This window comes from Rutidosis leptorrhynchoides, chromosome 1 (assembly GCF_046630445.1).
Source record: "Rutidosis leptorrhynchoides isolate AG116_Rl617_1_P2 chromosome 1, CSIRO_AGI_Rlap_v1, whole genome shotgun sequence".
Classification (NCBI taxonomy): domain Eukaryota; kingdom Viridiplantae; phylum Streptophyta; class Magnoliopsida; order Asterales; family Asteraceae; genus Rutidosis; species Rutidosis leptorrhynchoides.
The window spans coordinates 104,520,426-104,544,471 of record NC_092333.1 but is presented as its reverse complement, the minus strand read 5'-3'; positions in this window follow the sequence as shown (position 1 = coordinate 104,544,471).

Here is a 24,046-nt window from a genome sequence, read left to right as displayed (position 1 = left end):
CAAGACATTGTTAAACTGTATTTGATTGATAACTACTGCTTCAAATTATGGAACTTAAAACTGAAACATTCCAAAATCTGTTAGCTTTCACGATCGGGCTGTACCATTTTTTTTGTTCCTGTCTGCGTAGTTGAAAAGGTGAAATCAATTTGGCTATATCAAACAAGAATAGATCATATCATATGTACTATCTCAATTATACGATTTAAATATATGTAAAAGGTTATACTCCACTGCAATTGGGAAAATTAAAGCAAAAACACCATTTACAGCTCGACACATTCTCTGTTCTTGACCAAGAACATCAAAACCTCAATTTCAAACAATTCTTCAAAAAGTAATAATGCACGATTGTTAGTAATCGTACATTTAAACTATCTGGAAAGTTACAAGATTCAATTTTTCATATCGAAATCGAATTGTGGAGTCAAAGTTTCAAATTAAAAAAGTCAACTATTGTTATTCGATTAAATTCAAATTTTCTGTTTAAATTCAAGTGGAATTGAAGATTGAGAAAGTTTATATAATTGATTTAGGACTTTTTCTATGTTTTAAACATAGGCTAAAACTTCCAAAAATTACGAATTTGATTTAAAGTTCATACGAACTCTTCAGAACCTGTTTTCAACTTCTGCTTTATTTCTTTATCTGTTTTAATCGATTTTAGCGATCATGAAAAGTTTCTGTTTAGATTTTAAAGCCAAAAACAAATTCAAAATGTTATGATTGTGGTTGAATAAATACTTGGTCGATTACAGTGCTGAGGAGGAAGAGGGAAATAGGAAACAGCAGTTATACAGGTTATATAGTTTAGGAAGGAGATAGATAACAGAAAAACAGGCATAGCAGAACAGTTTAAGGGGTGTGCGGATGAGCGGGTGGTCATGGGTTCGAGTTTCCTAATTTTGTTATTATTATTATTATTATTATTATTATTATTATTATTATTATTATTATTATTATTATTATTAACATTATTATTATTATTATTTATTATTTATTATTATTATCATTCATTGTTATTAATTAGTGTTATAGAGATATTATTATTATTACTATCAATAATATAATTAATATTAATATCATTATAGTTATTACTAAGTATGATTATAAAGTATTATTGGTATTATTATGCAGATTGTTATTAATAACATTAATATTATCATGATTATCATATGTATAGTTATTATTATCATTAATATCATTAGGTATCATTATTATTGAGATTAGTATTAGAAGTACCAATTAACATTAATTTTAGTATTATTAAAATTTTATTAAAACGATAATTATTAATAAACTTACCATTACTACTAAAAATACTATTTTTGATAAAACTATTATTTTTACTCTATCATTATTAGTAAAATTACCACTTGTATTAAAGGTACTACTATCAATATTATTATCCTTAAACTAGTATTACTACAAATAATAATTTTACAAAACAAAAGATATATATATATATATAAATATATATATATATATATACAAATATATTTATAAAGTATACTAATACTACATAAAAAAAATTTCGCTTTAACTAATAACCTTAAATAAATATCAAATAAGTATCATAATGTAATATAAGTATTAATAAAATTATATATATAAGAATATTAATCTTAAGACATAAAATAGAAACACTTGTTTGATTACAATTATTTGTTTTAATATATATATATACAAATGATATAGGTTCGTGAATCCAAGACCAACCCTGCATTGTTCAATATCGTCATATGTATTTTTACTACAAAATACAGTATTGTGAGTTTCATTTACTCCCTTTTTAAATGCTTTTGCAATATATATTTTTGGGACTGAGAATACATGAAATACTTTTATAACTGTTTTACGAAATAGACACAAGTAATCGAAACTACATTCTATGGTTGATTTTTTATCATGTCCGAAGTTGTCCCGGAATGATGGCGAATTTATCATGTCCGAAGTTGTCCCGGAATGATGGCGAATTTATCATGTCCGAAGTTGTCCCGGAATGATGGCGAATTTATCATGTCCGAAGTTGTCCCGAAATGATGACGAATTTATCATGTCCGAAGTTGTCCTGGAATGATGAGGATATTCTATATGCAACTTGTTAAGGTCGATTACCAGGTGTTCAATCCATATGAATGAATTTTATGCATGATGTTTATGATAAATGGAAATGAAAATCTTGTGGTCTATTAAAATAATGGAAATGATTGTTTATGATAAACTAATGAACTCACCAACTTTTTGGTTGACACTTTAAAGCATGTTTATTCTCAAGTATGAAAGAAATTTTCCGCTGTGCATTTGCTCATTTTAAAGATATTACTTAGAGTCACTCATGGCATATTTCAAAAGACGTTGCATTCGAGTCGTTGAGTTCATCAAGAATATTATTAAGTCATTTATAGTTGGATATATTATGAAATGGTATGTATGCTGTCAACTTTCGATGTGATGAAAGTTTGTCTTTTAAAAACGAATGCAATGTTTGTAAAATGTATCATATAGAGGTCAAGTACCTCGCGATGTAACCAAATGTAATGTATTCGTCCAGATAGATTAGGACGGGTCGTTATAGGTGGTATCAGAGCGGTGGTCTTAGCGAACCAGGTCTTGCATTAGTGTGTCTAACTGATAGTTGATTAGATGCATTAGTGAGTCTGGACTTCGACCGTGTCTGCATATCAAAAGTTTTGCTTATTAATGCGTGTCGAAAATTACCTGCTTATCATCTTAAGTCTAAGAAACATCCTACTGCATTGATTGCATGAAATGTGTTTAGACAAAATTCATATCTTAGCATATCTGTTAATTCATATCTTAGCGTATCTATTACGGTAAACTTTGCCTGATATCTCCCGTAAATTTCTCCATAATTTAAGAGATCCTGGTACTATATATATCTACGCATATTATGCATTGAGAATATTATCCAACTATCATTTGCTGTCACTAAAATTTTCATACCAAAAATCTTTTCTGTGATCGCGTAAGATGACCTCTTAGAATCAACCAAGTTCCTCTGACTCCGAAGACATCGTGACGGGAGCGCACAAACCGATCAACTACCGTGATTTCTTTAGAAAGTGGGGATGGGTTCGCGGAATACTTACCATATAGGGAAATGAAGAAGGTACTCCATATCACGAGCCGAACTTATCACGTAACGTCGGAGTGCTCGATCCGCTTACCGGCGAACCTGTTCGCAATACCATTTTCACTCTTTTTGTATGGATTTTCTGCCTCGAAGTTCGACTCGATGTCGCTAAAGATAGTATTCATCCTCTACTCCTGAATTCTAATCAGATAGGATTATTAGAAGAAGTTAGAAGACTTCGAACTAAATATCAAGAATTGACAAACCTTACGGAAGAATGGGTAGAACTAATTCATAGACTCGAGCATAAAGTAGAAACCCTGGAGGTGACGGTGTTCGATTTGAAAGCTAGGCTCGCATCTACTACGCATGTACCACAAGCAGTACCAACACCAACACCACCAGTACCAGCATTCTCTCCAGCACCACAAGCACTGCAATCACGACAAGCTCCGTAAGCACCACAGACACCGAAGAGCATCGAGAATGATGAATTATGAAATATTAATTCATTACTTTCTGTTCATGATTGAAAGATATATGTATTTATATTTATGTATATCTCGAGATCGTAAAAAAAATTCTTTACATATTAACTATGACGTGTGAATTTTTAACGGGTAGGTAATACCCGAGAAAGATAAAAGAAGCTTTAAAGGGCTTCTATCATAATTAATTCACATATGTTATCATTCACATCTTTCATCAACGATTTAACAATCGATATCTATAAATCCATGATTACATCTGAAGAAAATATATATGTATATATGTTTTCATAAAGATTGTAATTAAAAATTCTTTTGTACAAACTGTTAATGGTGAAAATATTTTAACGGGTAGGTAATACCCGAGGAATATTTAGATTTCACATTAATAAGTTACACTGTACATTCTTCGAATCTGATTTAACAGTCAATTACTATCCTACTTACATCCATAGATATACGAATCCATTCACCACAGAATAACCATTTTCATTCAATTTCATATTTGGATTTTGACTTATCAGAATCCAACAAGTGGTATAATGAAGAAAACACTGGACAAAATAAAATTTGTTAAAAACAAACAAATTAACTACGAGAAAATTTTTGTTAAGAATCCACGCTAACTGTTCCTAGCTAATTATTCCTAGCTAATTGTTCCTAGCTAACTGATTACATTTTATTTATCGCAATTTAATTATCGCAATTATATTTATCGTCATTTAATTTCTGTTATTTATTTTACTCACTTTAAATATCGGGACACGTATACAAGGTTTTGACATATCATATCGACGCATCTATATATATTATTTGGAATAACCGTAAATCACTTTATACTCTGTAATGTTCGAGTTCGCATATAAAAGGTCGAGGTTGATTCTCAAATAATATATATACTTTGAGTTGTGATCGAGTCTGAGACATGTATATAATGGGTCACGACACGTATTAATTAATTCGGATATTATATATTAAACTATATATGAATTGTTGAACTACTAATTGTGGACTAGTAACTCTGGACTAATAACATTGAACAATTAAAATGAATTAAAATATTGATTATAACATATGAAACTAAAAATTTCTTCAAGTTTGCCACTTGATTTCATCTTAAACCTCATTTGTATCTTGACGATTACAATCTGCGTTCAAACCTTTTATGATTCTTGAAAACACCTCAATCGAGAGGATGAACCAACAACACTTCATCTACGGAAGAAAAGATTGATGCATATAGTTATGCACTTGAAAACACTCAGAACTTGAGTAAACGTTTAACACTCATCTGTGCTAGCTCCTTTGGCATTGTTATTACCAATAATAACATTGAAATTCTTTTGCAAATTAGCCAATTTTGTCACAGCTCCAGCAAATCAACTTCGACTTTCATTCGAATAAACCTTATTATAACCATGATATATAAGTTTGCCTTTCGTCATCGTTACCGGGGAACCTTTTATATTCCAACATATTACCAGCAGACGTACCAGCAACCTCGTTGCTCCTTGAATTAAATCCCTCCTATAAATCACTATATTTATTCATTGAAACCCTATCATATACTCATCCGCATCTTGTAACGAGAACTGCCATACCAATTACCGGGAATCAGCAATCAGTACTTTGAAAACTCACAGCATACCTACATCAACAGTTATATGTATAACATTTATCTCTTAGAATTATGATCTTTCATTCTGAAATTCTGAAAAGCACCCAGTCTACAAATGAATACTCTAATTGTTGAAAAAGCCGAATGAAGCAGCAGAAACTGTAGACAACCGTAAACGACCTTAACCGTCGGAAGTTTGATGATAAAGAGTAGTATGTTGGCAAGACTCAGAAATGTTGGAACTGGAAAACAGATTGAGCAAACCATGAAGGAGGCTGTGGACAAATCACAAGGACTAAACGTACCTTCAAAGAATCCAAATGATTCAGTATCTGCTGAAGTCATTAACAAATACCTTACTCCTGACTTTACACCTTTATGGACAATCTTCATCATCATCCATCGACATTAGAAATTCTAAGATGTCATCGTATCTTTCATTATAGATATCTTTGATATTTCTGAAGATATTTCCATCTGAAATCATTTATTCCTTCGCACTATCAGTGTTACATCTAAAAGAAAACTATTTTAGTTTCTAAATTCTGAAAAATTCAAACTTAAAATATGAATGTTATTGAAGTAGTGTTGGGAACTGAAGCATGAGTTAGTATAATATAATGACACTTGATCAACGTGATTATATTACAGCAAGTTATGCTGAGCTCCTAATGGAATGTGATGTTTCACAGATCCTACCATCATCATGTACCATGTTACATGACTCTTGTATTCTATTTAACCTCTAAAGATATTAAGAAAATATTTTCTTGATGATTCGGTCTTTTCCGGATATTCTGGTAATTTAACAAATCAAGATCGTGCTATTACAATCTCTCTCTTAGAACATTAGCCATGGTCATTCGAAATTTCATACCTACGAATTCTGAACCATTACGTGTTGTACTTAGAGTCGAGAAGAGAATAAAAAGGCAAAGAGCTCCGACATATAAGGGAGAATATAAAGCCCAACAATAACACATAAATTACAAACCGTATATGTCAATGTTTATCACAACATAAAGACACGAGAGAATTAAAAACACTATAACCCAAAGGGCGAAGTAGAAGAAAACAGATTCCTCCGGTGGAAGTTGGAAAAGGAGAATGATTGTTGCGATAGTTAGGATAAGGACAAGGATCAGAACTGGATTAAGCATTTTTACAAGCTTTAGAAGTATGGATTAAGGAAGAAAGTATAGGGATGATGAGAATAATAAAATGGAAGAGCTAAATTTATAATGGAAATACCCGACAGAGCAATCGAGGCAGATGATCGCATTTATTTATAGAGATCTTAATTTCCTTATTCGCCGAAGAATCAAATCTTTTAGATTTCGAAGATTTTCTTTGAATTCTTAGAATTCTGGAAATCAACCGTGACTACGTCATCGGTTAAGACAAACCGGCATTTACTCATTTTCACTCTTTTGTGATAACTTTACTCATACGCCTCGAATAATCGAATTGTTTTATCTGTATTACTCAATAATGATAAAACTCTATTTCCAACTCATATGAGTTATGAAAACATATTTATTGTCAGCCATGATCATCCCAATCAAATTTCGGGACGAAATTTCTTTAACGGGTAGGTACTGTGACGACCCAGAAATTTTCGACTAAATTTAAACATGATCTTAATATGATTTCGAGACGATAAGCGAAGTCTGTAATGTTGAGTCTCAAAATTTTCGAACTGTGTTCATGTATACATTTAACCTTGAACTACTCCCGGCGATTCACGAACAAATGAGTGTAAATAAATATATAATATATATATATATATATATATATATATATATATATATATATATATATATATATGTATGTATGTATATGTATATATAAATAATTAAAAGTGTATATATATTTGTGACTAAATAAAGTACACTTTAAAAATGAAAAAAAAATATAATTAGAATAATTAAGTTACTAGTAAAATAAATATAGATATATATAACTATATATATATATATATATATATATATATATATATATATATATATATATATGTTATTAAGAATCTATATATGATTTCTATTAAATATATAAGATATATAACTAATAAATATTCAGTAAATGTCATCATAGAATATAATATTACATGAATAATAAATGGTATTATATTAAATTACAAATTTGAATATAATTGATATATTAATAGTATTATTACTTTTATTATTATTATTATTGTTAATATTAATATTAATAATTGTATTAATAATATTATTACTTTTAATAAAATATATATATATATATATATATATATATATATATATATATATATATATATATATATAAATTTTTTTTGATATGATTAAGTTGTATTATTATTACTGTTAATGTTATTATCAATAATAATATTGATATTATTATAACTAGTATTATTGTTTGTATTATGAAGAAGATTATTATTATCATTTTTATTATCATTATTATTAATTAAATTTATTAAAAATTATCATTATCATATTATTATTTATCATATATTTTTACTAGTCTATTTATCAAAAATATTATTATTATTAGTAATATCATTAATTATTAATAATATTATTAATAGTATTAATATATTTGTTAATTACCAAAGCTTATGAAATATGTATGTATATAAACAGATATATATAATTAGATATATAAAAATCAGTTACATAAATACATATATATACATATAATACGATATTAGATATATATATCATTACATATACAACTACTATATATAATACTGTATTATATATATAAATACAAAACAAATACATAAGCATATGTATAAATTCGATTAGATACATATATATAAATATAGATAAAATACGTATATAAACTATTAAGATCCAAAACCAGTTCCAAGACATTGTTAAACTGTATTTAATTGATAACTACTGCTTCAAATTGTGGAAATTAAAATTGAAACATTCCAAAATCTGTTAGCTTTTACGATCGGGCTGTACCATTTTTTTGTTCCTGTCTGCGTAGTTGAAAAAGTGAAATCAATTTGGCTATATCAAACAAGAATCGATCATATCATATGTACTATCTCAATTATACGATTTAAATATATGTAAAAGGTTATACTCCACTGCAATCGGGAAAATTGAAACAAAAACACCATTTACAGCTCGACACATTCTCTGTTCTTGGCCAAGAACATCAAAACCTCAATTTCAAACAATTCTTCATAAAGTAATAATGCACGATTGTTAGTAATCGTACATTTAAACTATCTGGAAAGTTACAAGATTCAATTTTTCATATCGAAATCGAATTATGGAGTCAAAGTTTTAAGTTGAAAAAGTCAACTATTGTTATTCGATTAAATTCAAATTTTCTGTTTAAATTCAAGTGGAATTGAAGATTTAGAAAGTTTATACGATTGATTTAGGACTTTTTTCATGTTTTAAACATAGGCTATAACTTCCAAAAATTTCGAATTTGATTTAGAGTTCATACGAACTCTTCAGAACCTGTTTTCAACTTCTGCTTTATTTCTTTATCTGTTTTAATCGATTTCAGCGATCATAAAAAGTTTCTGTTTAGATTTTAAAGCCAAAAACAAATTCAAAATGTTATGATTGTGGTTGAATAAATCCTTGGTCAATTACAGTGTTGAGGAGGAAGAGGGAAATAGGAAACAGCAGTTATACAGGTTATATAGTTTAGGAAAGAGATAGATAATAGAAAAACAGGCATAACAGAACAGTTTAAGGGGTGTGCGGATGAGCGGGTGGTCACGGGTTCGATTCCAGGGGCTGTCATATTTTTTTGAACTCATTTCACTTGAGGTAGTTTCCTAATTTTGTTATTATTATTATTATTATTATTATTATTATTATTATTATTATTATTATTATTATTATTATTATTATTAAAGTTATTATTATTATTATTATTATTATTATTATTATTATTATTATTATTATTATTATTATTATTATTTATTATTATTATCATTCATTGTTATTAATTAGTGTTATAGAGATATTATTATTATTATTACTATCAATAATATAATTAATATTAATATCATTATAGTTGTTACTAAGTATGATTATAAAGTATTATTGGTATTATTATGCAGATTGTTATTAGTAACATTAATATTATCATGATTGTGAAGACCCGTCCTAATCCATCCGGACGAAGTCCATATCGATTATAAACGATTCTCAACAGTTGATTACATCGCGAGGTACTTGACCTCTCTATGATACATTTTATAAACATTGCATTAGTTTTTGAAAAGACAATATTTCATTACATCAAAAGTTGACGACATGCATACCATTTTATAATATCTAACTATAATTGACTTAATAATAATCTTGATGAACTCAACGACTCAAATGCAACATCTTTTGAAATATGTCATGAATGACTCCAAGTAATATCTTTAAAATGAGCAATTGCACAGTGGAAGATTTCTTTCATACCTGAGAATAAACATGCTTTAAAGTATCAACCAAAAGGTTGGTGAGTTCATTAGTTTAACATAAATAATCATTTCCATCATTTTAATAGACCACAAGATTTCATATTTCCATTTCTCATAAACATACGTCCCATGCATAGAGACAAAAATATCATTCATATGGATTGAACACCTGGTAACCGACATTCATAATATGCATATAAGAATATCCCTATCATTCCGGGATCCTCCTTCGGACATGATATAAATTTCGAAGTACTAAAGCATCCGGTACTTTGGATGGGGCTTGTTGGGCCCGATAGATCTATCTTTAGAGTTCGCGTCAATTAGGGTGTCTGTTCCCTAATTCTTAGATTACCAGACTTAATAAAAAGGGGCATATTCGACTTCGATCATTCAACCATATAATGTAGTTTCGATTACTTGTGTCTATTTCGTACAATAGTTATAAAAGTTGCGCATGTATTCTCAGCCCAAAAAATATAAAGGGTAAAAAGGCAAATGAAACTCACCTAATGTATTTTGTAGTAAAAATACATATGACATTATTGAACAATGCAGGGTTGGCCTCGGATTCACGAACCTATATCATTTGTTTATTCATTAATACATGTAATCGTAATCAAACAATTTCATATATTATAACTTTATATATTATTTATTTAATTTGTATATATATTTGAAAATGATTATTATTTATATAGTTATACAAATCTATATTTATGAAGAATACTTAATTTGTTTTATATGAATATTTATATAAAATTTTTTAATATAATTAATATGTACTTATGATCTTAATAATATCCTTAACTTTTATTTTCAATAAAATCTTAATATTAGTTATAATAAATGATGATTTTATTAATCATTTTGATGCTAATAATAATAATGGTAATACTAATAATAATGATAGTGATAGTAATAATAATAATAATAATAATAATAATAATAATAATAATAATGATAATATTTATAATAACACTTAGGTTACTAATGATAATAATAATGCTTATACTAGTAGTAAAATGATACTTTGATAATTTTTAAATATAATGATACTTTATTTTAATTATGTAAGGATAATAATAATAACAGTGTTAGTAATAATAAATTTTAGCATAAACTTCGTGATAAATTTGTAACCTATATCTATAGTTCCTATCACTTAAAATTATAACTATTTTTATAATTATAATAACAATAATAGTAACATTAATAATAATACTTTATACTTGTTAATATTATTATAACAATTTTATTATTAATGGTAATCTTAATAATAATACTTTTATTAATAATAATTCCTAATTGTTTCTAATACTAATATCAATGATAATAATAGTAATTCTAAGAGTAACACCTTTATTACTAAATTGAATAATGATAATGATAATAATAATAATAATAATAATAATAATAATAATAATAATAATAATAATAATAATAATAATAATAATAATAACAATAACAATAACAATAACAATAACAATAACAATAACAATAACAATAACAATAACAATAACAATAACAATAACAATAACAATAACAATAACAATAATAATAATAATAATAATAATAATAATAATAATAATAATAATAATAATAATAACAATAATAATAATAATAATAATTTTTAAAACATGAATACTACCTTAAAAAGCTTTCTTAAAAATAACCGCCTTGAACGAGGCTCGAACCCGAGACCTCTCGATTAACCCCAACACCCCAAACCATCCAACTGCTGCTTACATTTCTATTTTATATCTTAACCCATATGTATATAATTCGTATCTTTCTGTTCCCCATCTTCTTCCTCATCAATAGACTAATCAACCATGGAACTTCTATAATCAAAATAACAAATTTGTGGGTTCACTCAAAACCCGTAAACAATCAGATAAATATATTTTGTGTCCTCTGATTATCAAAAAAATAATAAATAACAAAAATAAAAAAATAATAATAAAAACTTCGCTGCAGTTCGCTGTTATAAGTAAAAAAAAAATTGATTTTGAGAATGATAATGTTTTAGCTCATGGTTCCTTCATGACTTTGGTTCTAAATTATTCAAAGAAAGTTTCCAAATCGTTAATTTTAACAGAAACATTAAAACAAAAGCGAATTTTGTGATGAACACGAAGTTGACTTTTTAGAAGATTACCTTTGACTCAACAATTCGACTTTGATATATGAAATTGCAGGCTGAGACTTTTAAAATAGTTGGAGTAAAGGATTCCTAACGCACTTGCATTTACACATTTAAAAGTAAATTTCGAATTTGTGATTTTCAGAAATTGAAACGTGAACAGAACAGTGTCTGTTCTTCCTTTTTTTTTCGATTAATTCCACAATTTATGAAACTTGAGAGTGATTGTAACAGATAAGGTGTTAGATAATTGAATGATTTGTAATTCATTAGCTGTTTGCTTCATAAAGGGATGTGGGGTTCGACATATCTTCACAGACCAACAGAACAGAGAAACAAACAAACAAAATAAAAAAAAATATTTTCAGATACTGATCTCAATAAAAAAAAACGTCTGAGTTTGTAATAAGTATGTCTGTATATATAATGTCTTTATATAATTGTATCTATATCATATTTAATCTTATTACAATAACATACACCTAATATTATAGATATAAATAATAAAAATTATGATAATATAATGATAATATTAATAATATTATTTTTAATAATAATGATAATAATAATTATATAATTTATAACAATAATATTAGTAATAATAATAATATTTATTATAATAATACTCAATATTATTAATGATAATAATATTATTAGTAATGATCCTATAACAATTTATATATTAAATTTTCATATCTATATATTATGTATTAAAATAATACTATTTATGTTACTGATTTTAACATTAATATTAATATCGATAATACTAATGAAAGTAATAATAATATTAACATAACAACTATATTTTTAACTTGTAAATACATTTAATATCACAATCTTATTAGTTATATAGTATTTAATAGTTATATCTATAATAACATATATTTAGTATTTAATATCTATACCTTACGATATATATATATATACAATAATAATCATAATAACAATCTATTTAATAATATATTGATAATGTTACTTAATAATAATACTAATAATGATAATAGTATTAATATAATACTTATATTCAGTTTATAATTAAGTTCACTATTTATTATAATATCTTTTAACTATAAAATTTTATTGAATCCTTTTTATTTATTAATTACATATATATTTATTACAATCTTACATATGTATAAATTTAATATATAATTACATATTTATTTGTACATTGATGTTCGTGAATCGTCGGGGATGGTCAAGGGTTAAATGATTTCATATAATAGTTCAAAAATTTTGAGACTCGGTCTAACAGACTTTGCTTATCGGGTCGGAAATATATAAAGGTTGAGTTTAAATTTGGTCGGAAATTCCCGGGTCATCACAGTACCTACCCTTTAAAGAAATTTCGTCCCGAAATTTGAGTGAAGTGGTCATGACTAACAATAAAAATGTTTTCATGACAAATATGATTTGATAAATTGAGTTTTATCATTATTGACTAATATAGATAAAACTATTCGATTAGATGAAGTGTACGAATGAAGCTGTCACAACAGATTGAGATAGAGATTTAACTTTTGACGTAGTCACGGTGGAAATTAGAAAATAAGGTGCATCTTATCTTTTGACGTTGTTTTGATTGAATTTAGAAAATAAGGCGTGCCTTAACTTTTGACGTAGAGGATTGAATTCAGGAATTCAAGGGATTTAAAAGAAAATCTTGAAGATCTATAAGATCTGATTCTTCGAAATTTATAGAAATTAAGATCTCTTTAATTAATTACGGTGATCTGCCCCGATTACTACGTCTGATATTTTCTTTATAAATTTACCTTTTTCGTTCCATTTGTTTTCACTACTTCTATACTCAATTCCCAAATTCAAAAGATTTATGAGAATGCTTAACCCTGTTCTGATCCTTGTTCTTATTCTAACTATCGCAATGATCGTTCTTCTTTTCCAACTCCCACATGAAGAATCTGTTTATTTCTATTATGCTCTAGGGATTATAGTATTTATAATCCTCGTCTTTATATCTTTATACGTACTGATATCCACGGTTTGTAATTTCGGTGTTGTCATTGGGCTTTATATTTTCTCTTATATTTTGGATCTCTTTGCCTTTTTATTATCCTCTCGACCTCTATTAAAGCGAGCAACGGTCCAGAATTCATAGATATGAATTTCGGAATGAACATAGTTAATGTTCTAAGAAAGAAATGGTAATATCACGATCTTGATTCGTCAAATTACCAGAATATCTAGGAAAGATAGAACTACCAAGAAAATATGTTCTTGATATGTTTATATATCAGATAAAATGTAAGAGTCGTGTAACATGGCACATGATGACGTTAGAGCCTGTGAATCATCACATTTCATTAGAAACTCAGCATGACTTAATGTAATATAATCACGTTGATCAAGTGTCATTATATTATACTAACTCATGCATCAGTTCCCAACATTACTTCAATAACATTCATATTTTAAGCTCGAAAGTTTACAGAATATAGAAACTAACAGTTTCTATATGATGTAACACTGATAGTACGAAGTGATTAATGATTTCAGGTAAGAATAGTTATAAAAATATCTCCAGAAATATGGAGGATATTTATAATGAAAGATACGATAATATCTCGGAATATCTAAGATCAGAGGATGATAGAAACTATTGTCTGCAAGGGTTTAGAGTAATGAGCAAGATATTCACTAAAGACCTTAGCAGACATTGAATCATTCGGATTCTTTGAAGTCAAACTTATTCTTTGTGATTTTTCCACGGCTTTCTTCATAGTTTCGCATAATCTGCTTTTCGGTACTAAATTTTCTATTGAATGTTTCCATTATAATGATACACAGGAAGCACGAAGAGGTATATAATTTCGGACGAGAATATTTATGAAAATATCCTCAGAAATATCGAAGATATTGATGATGATATTTTGGAATTTCTAAGTTCGATGGTTGATGGAGAAAGATTTTTCCGTAAGATTTTAACATGAATTCGGAGCAAGATATTCTTTAAAGATTTCAACGGATCCAGAATTATCTGAATTGAAGATATTGATGATGATATTTTGGAATTTCTAAGTTCGATGGTTGATGGAGAAAGATTTTTCCGTAAAATTTTAACATGACTTCGGAGCAAGATATTCTCTAAAGATTTCAACGGATCCAGAATTATCTGAATTCTTTGAATATAGGGTATGGTCCTTGTATTTGTCCTTGGTCTCCTTCATGGTTAACTCTATCCGTTTTCCAGTTCCAACGTTTCTGAGCTTTTTCAACATATTATTCTTTATCATCAAACTTCCGATGACTAAGGTCGTTTACAGTTGCCTACAGTTTCTGCTGCTTCATTCAGCTTTTTCAAAGTTCAATGTATTGATTCGTAAACTGGGTGCCTTTTCAAAATTTCAGAATTGAAAATTGTAATTCTAGGAGATAATTGTTATATGTATACATATAACTATTGATGTAGACATGCTGCGAGATTTCAAAATACTGATTGCTAATTCCCGATTGTTAGTATAGTAATTCTTGTTATAAGATGTAAATGAGTAAATGATAGGGTTTCACTGAATATAGTGATTTTTTTGAAAAGTCAGAGATCAACGGAGTTGTTGGTAAATTTACTGCTAATGTGGTGAGATATAAACGGTTTTCCGGTATCGATGACGAAAGACAACTTATATATCAGGGTTATAATAAGCTAATCTGAGTGAAAAGTCGAAGTTGACTTGTTGAAGCTGTGACAAAATTGTCTAATTTGAAAAAGAGTTGCAATGTTATTTTCGGTAATAATAATGCCAAAGGAGCTAACACAGACACGTGTTAAACTTTTACTTAGGGTCCGGGAGTTCTCAGGTGCATAACTATATGTGTAAATCTTTTCTTCCATAGATGAAGTGCGGTTGGTTCATCCTTTCAATTGAGGTGTTGTTAAGAATCATGAAAGGTTTGAACGCAGATTGTAATCGTCAAGATACAAATGAGGTTTAAGATGAGATCAAGTGGCAAACTTGAAGAATTGTTTAGTTTCATATATTAAAATCAATATTTTAATTCATTTTAATTGTCCAATGTTATTAGTCCACAGTCGATAGTCCACAGTTGACAGTCCAATATTTCATATATAGTTTATTATATAATATTCGAATTAATTAATACGTATCGTGACCCGTGTACATGTCTCAGACTCGATCACAACTCAAAGTATATATATTATTATAGAATCAACCTCAACCCTGTATAGCGAACTCTAACATTATAGCATATAGAGTGTCTATGGTGATTCCAAATAATATATATATATATATATATATATATATATATATATATATATATATATGCGTCGATATGATATGTCAAAACCTTGTATACGTGTCCCGATATGTAAAGTGCGTAAAAATAAATAACAGAAATTAAATGACGATAGATAAAGTGCATAAAGTAAATAACAGAAATTAAATGACGATAATTAAGATTACGAGAATGTAAATTGCGATAATTAAATTGCGATACATAAAATGTAATCAGTTAGCTAGGAACAATTAGCTAGGATTTCGTTAGCGTGAATTCTTAATAAAATTTCTCATAGTTAGTTTGTTTGTTTCTAACAAATTTTATTTTTGTCCAATGTTTTTTTCATTATGCCACTTGTTGGATTCTGATAAGTCAAAACCCAAATATGAAATTGAATGAAAATGGTTATTCTGCGGTGAACGGATTCGTATCTTTGTAGATGTAAGTAGGATAGTAATTGAATGTTGAAACAGATTTTAAGAATGTACAGTGTAACTTATTAATGCGAAATCTAAATATTCCTCGGGTATTACCTACCCGTTAAAATATTTTCACCATTAACAGTTTGTACGAAAGAATTTTTAATTACCATCTTTATGAAAATATATATATATATATATATATATACATATATATTTTCTTCAGATGTAACCATGGATTTAATGAGTTAATATAATATTAATCTCATCTGATTTTCGGTTGGAACTGGAATGAATAATCTCCAAAACTTTAGAGATTACGTAATCGCCATGTCGAACGAGGATAAATGATGTAGAACGATACGTAGAACGATGATTATACTCGAGGTACAGATGGTGATATTGAGGCATGGATTGTTGATGGTACTGATGCTGTTATTTATGGTACTACTGGTGCCGGTGATGTTGCTGAAGCTGGTACGTTTTGCACCATATTTTCCAAGGCTACAACTCGGGCTCGAAGCTCGTTGACTTATTACTCCAGAATGATTGTCGGTAGGAATGAGCGAATGAATAAAGTTTTAGAATTTTTGATATCATAATATCATTGCGTGGTATCCTGGAAATGAGTGTGAAAATGGTGTTTCAGACAGGTTCGCCTGTAAGTGCTTCAGGTTCTTCACCAAGAGGTGAATTTGGTTGATGAAAAGGATCGCCTTCTTCGCGTCTCCATGGATTAAGTCGACTATGAACCCATCAGATGAATTAAGGATGACTGATTGGTTGATTCATTCTGGTTATACTGCTTTCGGAGTTCGAGTGGAAATCCATATCGGAATAGCTGTCGAAATAACTTTCGGAATAGCTATCGGAATCTGAGGGACTCTAACTGGTTGAGGGATTCATCTCATACGATTAGCTGAAGGATTTTCGATAAGAAACAGATTATATGATGTAGATTAGTACCCTGCAATACATAAGTTACATACGCATATATAATACTAAAATCCCATAAGTTACGGAGGAATATACGGAGTATGTCAGGCAGGGTTTACAGTAATAGATATGCTAAGATATGAATTAGCGAATACGCTAAGATATGAGTTTTGTCTATACACTATTTATGCAATCAATGCAGTAAAACGTGTCTAGACTAAGAATGATAAGCAAGTGATTCTCTAAGAATGATAAGCAGGTAATTTTTGACACAAAATGATAAGCAAAACTTTTGACATGCAGACACGGTCCAAGTTCAGACTCACTAATACATCCTAACGACTTATCAGCTAGACACACTAATGCAGACATGGTTTGCTAAGACCACCGCTCTGATACCAACTGTGAATACAGTGGGGACAACCACCATCCCACCCAGTACCTTCCCAGCTAATCGCCTGGTGACCACTGAGTGTACCTCAGATACTAATTTTAGGGCCTGTCTCTCGGCTACTGCCAACCCTCGTAAGGGATCGCAAGGAGTAAGAGCCGATGCTTCGTCACAGGTAACACTGTGAGAACCTCCTTTACGACTAACCCGCCACACATGGACGGCGTATACCAGCTCTGATGCCAACTGTGAAGACCCGTCCTAATCCATCCGGACGAAGTCCATATCAATTATAAACGATTCTCAATAGTTGATTACATCGCGAGGTACTTGACCTCTATATGATACATTTTACAAACATTGCATTCGTTTTTGAAAAGACAATATTTCATTACATCGAAAGTTGACGGCATGCATACCATTTTATAATATCTAACTATAATTGACTTAATAATAATCTTGATGAACTTAACGACTCGAATACAACGTCTTTTGAAATATGTCATGAATGACTCCAAGTAATATCTTTAAAATGAGCAATTGCACAGCGGAAGATTTCTTTCATACCTGAGAATAAACATGCTTTAAAGTGTCAACCAAAAGGTTGGTGAGTTCATTAGTTTAACATAAATAATTATTTTCATCATTTTAATAGACCACAAGATTTCATATTTCCATTTCTCATAAACATACATCCCATGCATAGAGACAAAAATATCATTCATATGGATTGAACACCTGGTAACCGACATTCACAATATGCATATAAGAATATCCCCATCATTCCGGGATCCTCCTTCGGACATGATATAAATTTTGAAGTACTAAAGCATCCGGTACTTTGGATGGGGCTTGTTGGGCCCGATAGATCTATCTTTAGAGTTCGCGTCAATTAGGGTGTCTATTCCCTAATTCTTAGATTACCAGACTTAATAAAAAGGGGCATATTCGACTTCAATCATTCAACCATATAATGTAGTTTCGATTACTTGTGTCTATTTCGTAAAACAGTTATAAAAGTTGCGCATGTATTCTCAGCCCAAAAAATATAAAGGGTAAAAAGGCAAATGAAACTCACCTAATGTATTTTGTAGTAAAAATACATATGACATTATTGAAAAATGCAGGGTTGGCCTCGGATTCACGAACCTATATCATTTGTTTATTCATTAATACATGTAATCATAATCAAACAATTTCATATATTATAACTTTATATATTATTTATTTAATTTGTATATATATTTGAAAATGATTATTATTTATATAGTTATACAAATCTATATTTATGAAGAATACTTAATTTGTTTTATATGAATATTTATATAAAAATTGTTAATATAATTAATATGTACTTATGATCTTAATAATATCCTTAACTTTTATTTTCAATAAAATCTTAATATTAGTTATAATAAATGATGATTTTATTAATCATTTTGATGCTAATAATAATAATGGTAATACTAATAATAATGATAGGGATAGTAGTAATAATAATAATAATAATGATAATATTTATAATAACACTTAGGTTACTAACGATAATAATAATGCTTATACTAGTAGTAAAATGATACTTTGATAATTTTTAAATATAATGATACTTTATTTTAATTATGTAAGGATAATAATAATAACAGTGTTAGTAATAATAAATTTTAGCATAAACTTCGTGATAAATTTGTAACCTATATCTATAGTTCCTATCACTTAAAATTATAACTATTTTTATAATTATAATAACAATAATAGTAACATTAATAATAATACTTTATACTTGTTAATATTATTATAACAATTTTATTATTAATGGTAATCTTAATAATAATACTTTTATTAATAATAATTCCTAATTGTTTCTAATACTAATATCAATGATAATAATAGTAATTCTAAGAGTAACACCTTTATTACTAAAGCGAATAATGATAATGATAATAATAATAATAATAATAATAATAATAATAATAATAATAATAATAATAATAACAATAACAATAACAATAACAATAACAATAACAATAACAATAACAATAACAATAACAATAATAATAATAATAATAATAATAATAATAATAATAATAATAATAATAATAATAATAATAATAATAATAACAACAACAATAATAATAATAATAATAATTTTTAAAACATGAATACTACCTTAAAAAGCTTTCTTAAAAATAACCGCCTTGAACGAGGCTCGAACCCGAGACCTCTCGATTAACCCCAACACCCCAAACCATCCAACTGCTGCTTACATTTCTATTTTATATCTTAACCCATATGTATATAATTCGTATCTTTCTGTTCCCCATCTTCTTCCTCATCAATAGACTAATCAACCATGGAACTTCTATAATCAAAATAACAAATTTGTGGGTTCACTCAAAACCCATAAACAATCAGATAAATATATTTTGTGTCCTCTGATTATCAAAAAAATAATAAATAACAAAAATAAAAAAATAATAATAAAAACTTCGCTGCAGTTCGCTGTTATAAGTAAAAAAAAAATATTGATTTTGAGAATGATAATGTTTTAGCTCATGGTTCCTTCATGACTTTGGTTCTAAATTATTCAAAGAAAGTTTCCAAATCATTAATTTTAACAGAAACATTAAAACAAAAGCGAATTTTGTGATGAACACGAAGTTGACTTTTTAGAAGATTACCTTTGACTCAACAATTCGACTTTGATATATGAAATTGCAGGCTGAGACTTTTAAAATAGTTGGAGTAAAGGATTCCTAACGCACTTGCATTTACACATTTAAAAGTAAATTTCGAATTTGTGATTTTCAGAAATTGAAACGTGAACAGAACAGTGTCTGTTCTTCCTTTTTTTTTTTCGATTAATTCCACAATTTATGAAACTTGAGAGTGATTGTAACAGATAAGGTGTTAGATAATTGAATGATTTGTAATTCATTAGCTGTTTGCTTCATAAAGGGATGTGGGGTTCGACATATCTTCACAGACCAACAGAACAGAGAAACAAACAAACAAAATAAAAAAAAATATTTTCAGATACTGATCTCAATAAAAAAAAAACATCTGAGTTTGTAATAAGTATGTCTGTATATATAATGTCTTTATATAATTGTATCTATATCATATTTAATCTTATTACAATAACATACTCCTAATATTATAGATAAAAATAATAAAATTTATGATAATATAATGATAATATTAATAATATTATTTTTAATAATAATGATAATAATAATTATATAATTTATAACAATAATATTAGTAATAATAATAATATTTATTATAATAATACTCAATATTATTAATGATAATAATATTATTAGTAATGATCCTATAACAATTTATATATTAAATTTTCATATCTATATATTATGTATTAAAATAATACTATTTATGTTACTGATTATAACATTAATATTAATATCGATAATACTAATGAAAGTAATAATAATATTAACATAACAACTATAGTTTTAACTTGTAAATACATTTAATATCACAATCTTATTAGTTATATAGTATTTAATAGTTATATATATAATAACATATATTTAGTATTTAATATCTATACCTTACGATATATATATATACAATAATAATCATAATAACAATCTATTTAATAATATATTGATAATGTTACTTAATAATAATACTAATAATGATAATAGTATTAATATAATACTTATATTCAGTTTATAATTAAGTTCACTATTTATTATAATATCTTTTAACTATATAATTTTATTGAATCCTTTTTATTTATTAATTACATATATATTTATTACAATCTTACATATGTATAAATTTAATATATAATTACATATTTATTTGTACATCGATGTTCGTGAATCGTCGGGGATGGTCAAGGGTTAAATGATTTCATATAATAGTTCAAAAATTTTGAGACTCGGTCTAACAGACTTTGCTTATCGGGTCAAAAATATATAAAGGTTGAGTTTAAATTTGGTCGGAAATTCTCGGGTCATCACAATGATTATCATATGTATAGTTATTATTATCATTAATATCATTAGGTATCATTATTATTGAGATTAGTATTATAAGTACCAATTAACATTAATTTTAGTATTATTAAATTTTTTATTAAAACGATAATTATTAATAAACTTACCATTACTACTAAAAATACTATTTTTGATAAAACTATTACTTTTACTCTATCATTATTAGTAAAATTACCACTTGTATTAAAGGTACTACTATCAATATTATTATCCTTAAACTAGTATTACTACAAATAATAATTTTACAAAACAAAAGATATATATATATATATATATATATATATATATATATATATATATATATATATATATATATATATATATACAAATATATTTATAAAGTATACTAAAACTACATAAAAAATTTTTCGCTTTAACTAATAACCTTAAATAAATATCAAATAAGTATCATAATGTAATATAAGTATTAATAAAATTATACGGAGTAAATATAAGAATATTAATCTTAAGACATAAAATAGAAACACTTGTTTGATTACAATTATTTGTTTTAATTTATATATACAAATGATATAGGTTCGTGAATCCAAGGCCAACCCTGCATTGTTCAATATCGTCATATGTATTTTTACTACAAAATACAGTATTGTGAGTTTCATTTGCTCCCTTTTTAAATGCTTTTGGAATATATATTTTTGGGACTGAGAATACATGCGCTACTTTTATAACTGTTTTACGAAATAGACACAAGTAATCGAAACTACATTCTATGGTTGAATTATCGAAATCGAATATGCCCTTTTTATCATGTCCGAAGTTGTCCCGGAATGATGGCGAATTTATCATGTCCGAAGTTGTCCTGAAATGATGGCGAATTTATCATGTCCGAAGTTGTCCCGGAATGATGGTGAATTTATCATGTCCGAAGTTGTCCCGGAATGATGGCGAATTTATCATGTCCGAAGTTGTCCCGGAATGATGAGGATATTATATATGCAACTTGTTAAGGTCGATTACCAGGTGTTCAATCCATATGAATGAATTTTATGCATGATGTTTATGAGAAATGGAAATGAAAATCTTGTGGCCTATTAAAATAATGGAAATGATTGTTTATGATAAACTAATGAACTCACCAACCTTTTGGTTGACACTTTAAAGCATGTTTATTCTCAGGTATGAAAGAAATCTTCTGCTGTGCATTTGCTCATTTTAAAGATATTACTTGGAGTCATTCATGGCATATTTCAAAAGACGTTGCATTCGAGTCGTTGAGTGCATCAAGAATATTATTAAGTCATTTATAGTTGGATATATTATAAAATGGTATGCATGCTGTCAACTTTCGATGTGATGAAAGTTTGTCTTTTAAAAACGAATGCAATGTTTGTAAAATGTATCATATAGAGGCCAAGTACCTCGCGATGTAACCAAATGTAATGTATTCGTCCAGATGGATTAGGACGGGTCGTTATAAATCCCTACCGTAATATCGTCATTTGCTAAGTTTAAATACAAACTTAATTATTGTGAGTAGGCCTATTGAGAGTAACATCTCTAACCATTCGACCGTTGGTCTTTGGTTACATAATAATGATTCCATGACACTGACAGTACACGGTGTCATAGGGTAAATTATTTAGTAGTGATATTACAAACTGCAGCAACACTTTTAGATTGATATATCTGTATTGATCAACTTTAAACTAAATCTTGTGGTCTAAAACTTTGGATATTATTTATAAACCTGTGAATTTCACTCAACCTTTTTGGTTGACACTTTAAGCATGTTTTGTCTCAGGTGATGATTGAGCTAGCTGTTTGCAACTTTGTGATGAGAGATTTGATGCTTGCATGAAGTCCACATCGCATATTATATTTTAGTTCATAAACATTTATTTTACATTTTAATAATAATGTAAACATTTATTACTGCTTCCGCTGTTTTATTAACAAAGGTTTTATTTAAAAAGTCTCATATAGAGTCATTCTCGTTTATACAACTGTGTTATGATATGATTGGTCACAATTACGCCTGGTCCATTTTGGGGGTGTGACAGCATGTATTCTCAGCCCAAAAATATAAAAAAAAAGGAGCTATGAAAACTCACAATACGATATGATAGTTTGTAGTAAATATGCATATGACGGTACTGAACAAGTGTAGAGTGGACCTCGGATTCACGAACCTATATCAGTTTTATATATATTAAAACATATAATCGAAATTGAACAAGTTTATATATATTATTTCAATTGTTATATATTTCTGTGTATAT